Source organism: Chaetodon trifascialis, chromosome 7 (genome assembly GCF_039877785.1).
Source record: "Chaetodon trifascialis isolate fChaTrf1 chromosome 7, fChaTrf1.hap1, whole genome shotgun sequence".
Lineage (NCBI taxonomy): Eukaryota > Metazoa > Chordata > Actinopteri > Chaetodontiformes > Chaetodontidae > Chaetodon > Chaetodon trifascialis.
Genome location: NC_092062.1, coordinates 26792207 through 26800891, shown reverse-complemented (window position 1 = coordinate 26800891; position 8685 = coordinate 26792207).

Genomic DNA, 8685 nt, shown 5'->3' with positions numbered 1-8685 from the left:
CTCAGTCGTAGTAACAGAGGCGACAACGAGGAGCAGCAGAGTCACACTGTTAACTTTCATGCTAACGATTAAAATGCCCAGCTAAACAAGACATGCCAACGCCACTGTGGATATTAATTTCACTGGTGTTTATGTTTCAGAGCCGTGGTCGATTAATAAGTAGAGAGATTCACGCTCAGGGGTTTTAAAGTCAGCGGAGAGTAAATGGGTTGATTTTCTACGTGCCTAACTGGCTCGAAACAGAAAATTATTCTCCTCTTGTCATGAGCGTTTGAGTGGTGCTCTACTATTTTTAAGCCGCCGTCGTGACCTCTGTCTGTTTCTCTGTTTCCACCAGATAATTTCAATTAATCGCCGTGGCTTCAGGTTGCGAGTGGATGTGACTTTTCTGCTGTAACTGCTCGTCTGCTGATTGGGTTTTGACTAAGTCTCTGTAATGGCGGAGCATGACTCCATCAGTCCGTTTCAGTGTGTGTTTGTGCTTGTGTGTCCGTGTGCTCGATGCATGTGTGTGGGCGTGTTCCTGCAGCGCACGCTGTGGTCGCAATGGAAGAACGTTCCACTGCAAGCGAGATGCTTCTTTTCTGATGAGCTGTTTTACTGCTCAACCTCTTCACTCTCAGGACACTCACGCATCATTTGTAGGTTTTTTTTTAAGGATTTTGGTGTTGTCATGCTGACAATTCTCTTCTGAAGTGTCGGAGGAAGTATTTCTTAACGCCAGTAAAAGCAGCAACACGACAATACTGCATTGCAAGTAGAAGCCCTGAATTCAAAATAGGCAGTAAAATGTACTTAAACTATGAAAAGTTAAAGTACTCATTCTGCAGAGAAACGGCTGCTCATATTTTACATTACTTGTGCTACTGATGCGCCAACATGCAAGTAGCTTTTTTCTGTTGTAACTGGTCGAGGTGGAGCTAGTTTGACCTTCTTCAGTGCGTCACAAGATAGAAGAACACTTCATACATTTTAGGACTTTACTTTTTTGGCTGAAACAGTTATTTAAAAACTACCTGGGAAGGAAAAGCTCCTTTGGTGAAAATGCTAATGCTAATAAACATCTGGACAAGGTTGGAATCACCGATTCAAGCTTTAAAACTGCATTGTATTTTAGAAACTCTCTCAATCTTTACCTGGAAATTAACCAACAACTACTGTAAAGTTGTCAAATAGAGTGCAGTAGAAAGAGCGTAAAATGGAAATACACAGTTGCACCTCAGAGTCCTTTCTATCAACGCTGGTCTGTGAGTTGAAGGTTTGTTCAGCACTCGGGCTCATGGAAGATTTTCCAAACATGTAACATAAAAAATGTACTTTAATTCTTAAAAAAGTCTTGCTTTAAGAATTTAGGAGAAATCAGAGGCAGTATCTCCTAAAGAGACACAATCAGGTAGATTGCTGCTGAATCAAGAAAAATTCCATTCAAACCAGTGAGTTTGCACTAAAACAGAAGGCAAAACAACGTCAACGGGCTGTTTTTCACTTCAGTATCTTAAAATGACCTGAAAGGATTTCCGGTGCGCAGGGAGAGAGAAGACAGCTCCTTTTTCTTTTCATCTGACATTTATTTGAATTGAACGACTTTAGATCACCAGTCGCTCAATTATTCCTTTCTCTGCTGCAGAGACTCCTTTGAAAAAAACATGATTAGAAAAACAAGAAAACGTGATTATCAGTCTGATACGTCGGAGCGACAATCGTGTTATTTTAGAGCCATTTGCTCCGGTGACCTGATCTGCTCACGCACACAATGGAGGGTTTCTGCCACAGAGGCCACGACCTCTAAAACAACAACAAAGTCTATTGACACGCTCACAATAAACATCCCAGGAGGCTTCAGCTGCACATGCAGAACATAAAGTGACTACTGATGGAACTTGTTGATAACCAGAAACTGGTCTGACGAGAGGAGCGATGCAGATTTAGAAATCCCCCTTTTCACTGGCTGCGTGCTAAAAACTGCACTTGTGAACAGAAACGACAGAAAGGTCTGATTTTCCTTCAGAAGTCAAACACAAGACGCAGCCGTTGATCAGGCGTAACAAAGCGTTTCCTGCAGCTGTGATGCAGGACAGATGTCAGATCTCTGCAGCGGCTGATGTTGTGGGGGTTGTGGAATTGTTTGTTGCTGCGTAAATCCACACAGGGTCAGAGTTGCAGTTATGATAATTGCTTAATTGTTCTATTTATAACCCGAATACGAATGACCTTGCATCATATCAGCAGCGTCGGCGATGGCTGTGCCCCTTTGTTTCACATCTTTCAAAGCGGGAGGGACGACACACAAATCCAGATTAAAAAAAAAAAATAAGACTCTGCACACGCACGAACACGCATATGTACGCATCATCGTTTCCAAGAGGACGCTGAAGCCTCCGTATCAGGGGTCTGTCTGTGTCTTTGGCCCCGCTGTTCTCGTTCCCGGCACAATGAAATTATACCATAGCAAGCATCGTCTCATGGAGGCAGATTCAAGGCCCATTTATTTGTGATTGCTTTTAGTGTAATTCAATAAAGGCTTTTTTACTCATTTATTTCCATGGTGAAATTCATGCTGAGGAAAACCAGGGCTGTATTTCCCTCATTAGCAGTAATAATAACCATAATAACAATAATGGCATTAAAAAGCAATCATTTGAAAGATCCTGCCGTCAATGTCAGACTCAAGCAGAAAATACAGACGGACGCTGGACATTATTTTTTGGTATTTATGGGAGACAATTTAGCAAAAGCTTTATTATCATAGCACACGTAGACAAATTAGATGTATCAGACAAAGTACTCTGCGCCTATAAAAGCCGAATCAAGAGCAGGATGTTGTTGTGTTTGGCGAGATGATGAGTATTTTCTTGTTAGGTTTCCAATTAGATTTTAAGTTTTGTCCCGATAAGAATAGAGGGAAATAGTGGAGAGAAATAAAGGACCTGAGACGACACATAAAAAGGGAGGTAGCGTAATTATGAAAGGGATGTAAGCAGGAGGGAGTAGAAAGAGGATAGAGAAGACAGCAGAGCGGCGGGATCCGCAACTCCACCGTCAGATCCATTTTCCACCACTGGAGGCCAACTGGCTATCAAGATGGCGCCGCCGTCGCTGAGGCTTACAGATGAAAACTTGGTTCTCGTGCTGATCTGCGGAGCCTCCCCGAATGCCCTGCAAAAATAAATATTTGAATATTCTCCGGCACTCCTAAACCAGCTTAAATTGGATCATTTTATTTTGCCGCTTGCCCTTGCCAAAATGCCAAAAGAGTGTGGGTCTTGGCGAGCCTCTCTCGCCCAGGCATGCCACCCTCCCCCCGGCCCTGCCCACCCTCTGCACTATCAGCTGACACAGAGTCTGCCCCCGGGCCACCTCCTTTCTCCTCGGCCACACTCCTGCTGCGTGGAGCTGGCACACCGAGCCCACACAGACGCCGGTCTAAACCGGCCATGCGTCCAGAGCGCTCAGACGTCACCGGCATCAGGTGACTCTGTCATCACGGCCATCAGAAAAAAGGAAAAAAAAGCAGATGAGGAGGATGTGCTGCATCCTCATCTGGCCTATGCAAAGCGTTCCAGCGCCGGCTACTGTGGGACGGACAGACGTGATGAAGGTTTCAGAGATGTTTGACGATGTCCATCAAAAGACGTCTGCGGCATTTTGTCTAAATTCATTCCTAAAAACTTTTCTTTTAAAATCCAGTAAAAAAAGGGCCTGTGATGTAAGCATGTTTTAACCTGCTGCCAATTCAAATGAACTAGTTTAATAAAAAAATAAATAAATACAGAAATGAATGTCTGAACGTTGAAACATGAAAAAAAAGGTGGATTGAAATAAAAACTTAAAACTTAAAATAAAGCAAATAAGTTAGAAATGGGTTAGTGTGTGTTTTCACTTCTTATTTTAAGAAAAGACTTTGGACTTTTTTTGCCTCTCATCAAAAACCAGCAATGAACTGATTCATCTGTGGATGTATCTCTGTGCCACAGAGCTCCACTGACCAAAAACTATTACAAACACATCAATGAGCCGCACTGTTGCACTGACTGACATGTTCCTTCATCACCATGAACACACACACACACACACACACACACACACACACACACACACGCACACTGCTGTGAATCCACACCAGAGCATGTATTGTGTATTAATCCTCCACTGAAAATAGTCCCCAACAAACGCAGTATTTCCTTTTCTTTGAGTAACATGTGCTAAAAACTAGTGTCCAGCTGCTGCAGGAAACCACTGAAACCACTTTTATTAAACAAACTATAACCAGGTTTAACTCTTCAGTAGGAGTTGATGAGCATGGGGCCACAGAGCTGAGAGATGGCTGTATATAATGTACAATATAATATAGAAAAAGGACCTTCAGATGGGTTTAAATTAACTACAAATTATGTGTACATTTTATTTTATTTTAGGAATGTATTTTGCTCAATGACAATCTTGAATTGTGTAATCCATCACAGTCCACATAAAGTTTTTTTTCTTTTCAAAATTATCACGTTAAGTTTAAGCATGTTTTGAAAAATCAAAAGGTCCAAGCGACCCAAGCGAGTTTGGAGAGTCTGCTGATGAATTCAGATTAAGCAGTGAATGTCGTTGTATGGACTTCAAACAAACTGTATGACAATGATGAAGATTTTTTTTGTATTGTCAACAGTCGTCTGAGGAAATCCGCATCAATCCTGATCATTCCAGAGACTGAAAACCTGCCGTTTGGTGGCGGCGCTCATGCAGACTACGCTGCTGTGTTCGGTGTAGTGTCTGTCAGAGCCCAGCTGTCCTTCAGGCAGATCTTTAACAATAAGCTACCAGCTCGCTATCTGCCCTGAGCACTGAAAGTATTTGCTGCACTGCTGCAAGTGTAAATTAGGTATCGGAGCCTAAACAGTTTTACTGAAGCTCTCGTCTCAGTCGCTGCATTTCAGAGTGGATTACAGCTCGTGTCTCTGCACACGCCGAGAAGTGTGCAGGCGGAGATGAGGAAAATGCTCAAAGTGAAACAACTGGCTGCTGAATGTGCTATTTTGCTCGTACTGAAATTTAATTTGTGATTTAATACCGCTGCTGTGTTTTTTGTTGCTTATTCTGAAGTTTGCCCACAACTTCTGGGAAATGTTTGGCCAGCACCTGCATGATTAATATTTAATGTAGCTGATTTGGAAGTAAGTATTTGCGTGGCCTTTAATTACTCTGGTCAGTTCAAACTTACAGTTATTGCTGCTTTTTTCCAGATATTCACTCTTTTTTTTTGTGTACAACTCATCAAACTTGCTTTCATCAGTTGTCTATAATTGCCTCATTAGAGTTCTCCTAATTATAGTGATCAAGGAATCTTCCATACATATCAGAAAAAGAAAAAAAAACATTTTTCTCCACTTTGGTTTATTAGATTCATGTTGACAGAGTGATCACAGTGCTCTGAGGCTCACACAGAAGACATGGCATGCTACTGTAACGCATGTAGCCACTGGTGCTCATCTCCTTTAAAAGGCTGCGTGTTGAACAACTCTAACCTTGTGAGCCATCTGGCTTCATCAGGCTCAAATTTCTTTCTTTCTTTCTTTTTTTTTTTTTTTTTTGCAAAAGCAATCCGTTCTGCGAACTGAAAAGAGCTTCCAAGATCCAGATGGCTGGTGAGGTTACAGCACTTTTGATTTTCCTTGGATCTATGATAGCGGTCTGTCTGAACAACCTCGAGCAAGTGGAGGTAGACTGGCCATGAATTAGGGCCAATCAGCTTAAAGCCCAAGTGTGTGATTTCTGTGTGTGTTTCCTCTCCTGATACCGTGTTCATTTACAAGAATAATCACATTTTGAGAAAAGGAGACTCAATCATATTGACAGCTGAATGTAATTTAGGCAAATCTGTTGATTCTTTAATTTTGTACATGTTTTCACGGCTGTAGTCTGGCATAGCCGGACCAGTCTCCACACACTTTGAACTCTGAACCCATTGTCATTCTGGTGATGTTTGCATTTCTTTAACCAATCACAGTAGTCTTGGGCAGCTCTAAGCCCTGCACCTCAGCCACACCTGCGTGCACCTAAACCCTCGATCTGTTTTGCATTTCCACCACACACAGTGCTCTGACATGTCGGCGGGGTTGTTACTTTGGGAAACAACAGATGACACTTCTCTTGGCCTGGAGAAGCTGCAGCATTTATGAACTGACACTCTGTGACCTGAACTGTACATTTACTGCCACATTGACCACTTCCTGCTAACCTTTTCCTCTGCTGTGCTCGCTTCCACCGCCACTTTTCTGCTGCTGCCTCTCTCTCACTCACGCTCAGGCTACGCATGAACATTACGAGCTACGATACCCTTAAAACAACAAGAACACAATGGAGGACACCCAATGTTTTGTGCTCTTTCTTCTCAGTATATATTTGATTATTGCAACAAGGAGACGAGCTTTGTTTGAGAGAAGGCTGCGAGACAAAAGACTGTTCAAAGAAACAGGAGAGTTGGGAAATCCCATCTCTCTGACCAATCAACGGACTGCACTGTTTCTAGCTCTACCTTTAAGTCTGGATCAGGGTGCGAGGTGCCTCAACGGGGGGGGTAACGACAAAACAGGACAGAATGAGGAGGGGTTATAATCGTACCATCCACAACTTTGACAATGAAAGTATAAAAATAACCTTTCAAATGTGGCATGAACTGGACTGAACTGGGTAATTTGGAGGAGACGTGGCGATGGGGGGATGCTGTGGTGGAACATTTGCACATGAGGAGGCGAGGAAGAACCAAGCAGACCTGCCTTATTGCACGTTTTAGCGTGCAGGTTGCTAGCTAACAGTGACACACACACTGTGTCAGCCAATGCCAGGCTCACCGACGGCCTTCTTCCTGTCAGTCAAACGATCACGTTTGTAATCCCAGGTTAACATGTTTTCGATGAAATATTACTTCACTGGTGTTGTGTTGAATAAAGCTCAGTTGTTTTTCCAGTGACCTCTGATTTGGTGATTTGCTGAGACGCACTGAGACTGATCAAATTTGACTGAATAATAGTCTTTTTTTATTATTATTTACATAACTACACGTTGAAATAAAGTCATTGAGCACTCTACATTTAAGCAAGACATCTAAAAACGTTCGCTAATTTAGTGGATTTAGCATAATTAGCATAAAGCGCAAATTAGTTTTAGCTTATTTTTAGCATTACAAAAACAGGTTTCATCATGCGGTTTTAATGGCCAAAGCATGAAGCTAATGAGCTAATGAATGTTTACTGTAAGATTTTAAACAGTCAGCACAAAAATTGCACGTAACATTATCTTTGTTATTGAACCCACATAATGTAGAATAGTCTGAAAATGAAAGAAACCATTTCTGGTTTGCATTTTAGCTAGATTAGCATTGTTACTAGCATAGCATCCTTGCTAATGTGAGGTGAACTGTGGAACCTTCATTAGAGCTTTGACAGATTCACAAACTAATTGATAAAAAATGAGCCAAAAAAAATCAACACTCATGGTGGACTGTTCTGCAAAACCTCAATGTTTCTGAAGTCCTCACTTCCTCCATTTTCTGTCCACAGCGTGGTTAATGTTAGATAAAGATCATGGTTATGGTTCACAGAATTGTGAATAGTGTTTTTAGGACTGTGATGGGACACAAGCCTCCTGCGTGAGAGCAAGATGTGCTACATGCCCATCCAGCCTCCTGCCTAGAAAGGACACATTACTTCCTGCTTTGGCACTGAATGTTGGCAATGGATGCAAATTGTGAGGTGCAGAATCTTCAAATATGGACCCATTATCCCAGGATAATGGACTGCATAATTATAGAGTATATCTAATGTAGGTGGTCCAAATAAAACGTTGACTGAACCTTTGAGAGTGTGACATGACAAGATGTAAGACCATCTGTGGGACTTTTGAGACCTTGTCCCTTCGTGGCATGTCCACGTGCATCTGCCTTCCTTCCCGTTTTCTAGAAATCACCGTGTCATGTGATACGAGCGAGGCTGAATGCGGCTGATTAAACCTCTGAACTACAAAATCTACAATCTGTTTTACAAAATGCATGCATGCTCACAATTTGCGATTATATCATGCACTGTAAAGAGCGATAGATGTATGTTATGAAAAGTAATATTTTACAGTGTGTGATATGAATACTGGGTAATTTCACTGTCATAAAACAGGGGGGAGTGGGAGGTAATGAATATTACACCGTCTGGTCTGTCCAGCCCCCCTCCTCTTTTATGTCTCTCTCTCGCTCTCTCTCTCTCATGCAGCTGTAGCGTCCTCGGGGCTACTGGCTAACCAGATCAGGTGCTAAATTCACTAATTGAATAATTTCACTGGGCTCCACAATGGCCCCTTTGAAAAGCGCCTGCTCTTTGTGTCTGTCCTCGAGTGACTGAAAGTGGCACAGCCTTTTAAATGAAAGAGTAACGCAGTGCTGCTGCGGTGGAGTAAATGCACTGCAATGATGTACTGGCTTTGTGTTGCAGTGTTGTTTAACAGGACCAGCCGCAAAGTATCTTGGCCCTCAAGTGTATTGGATATCAATGAGAATGGTTTCGCAGCACAGTCTGTTGAAGCAGATTTGTTGAGATTGGATGCTTGCCTGTTGAAATCCCTGGATTGACTTAGAAAAGTCAGTAACAACCTTAATTCTTTCAAAATCAACTATCCAGTGGATACTGTGGACGGTGCCTGAATGATACA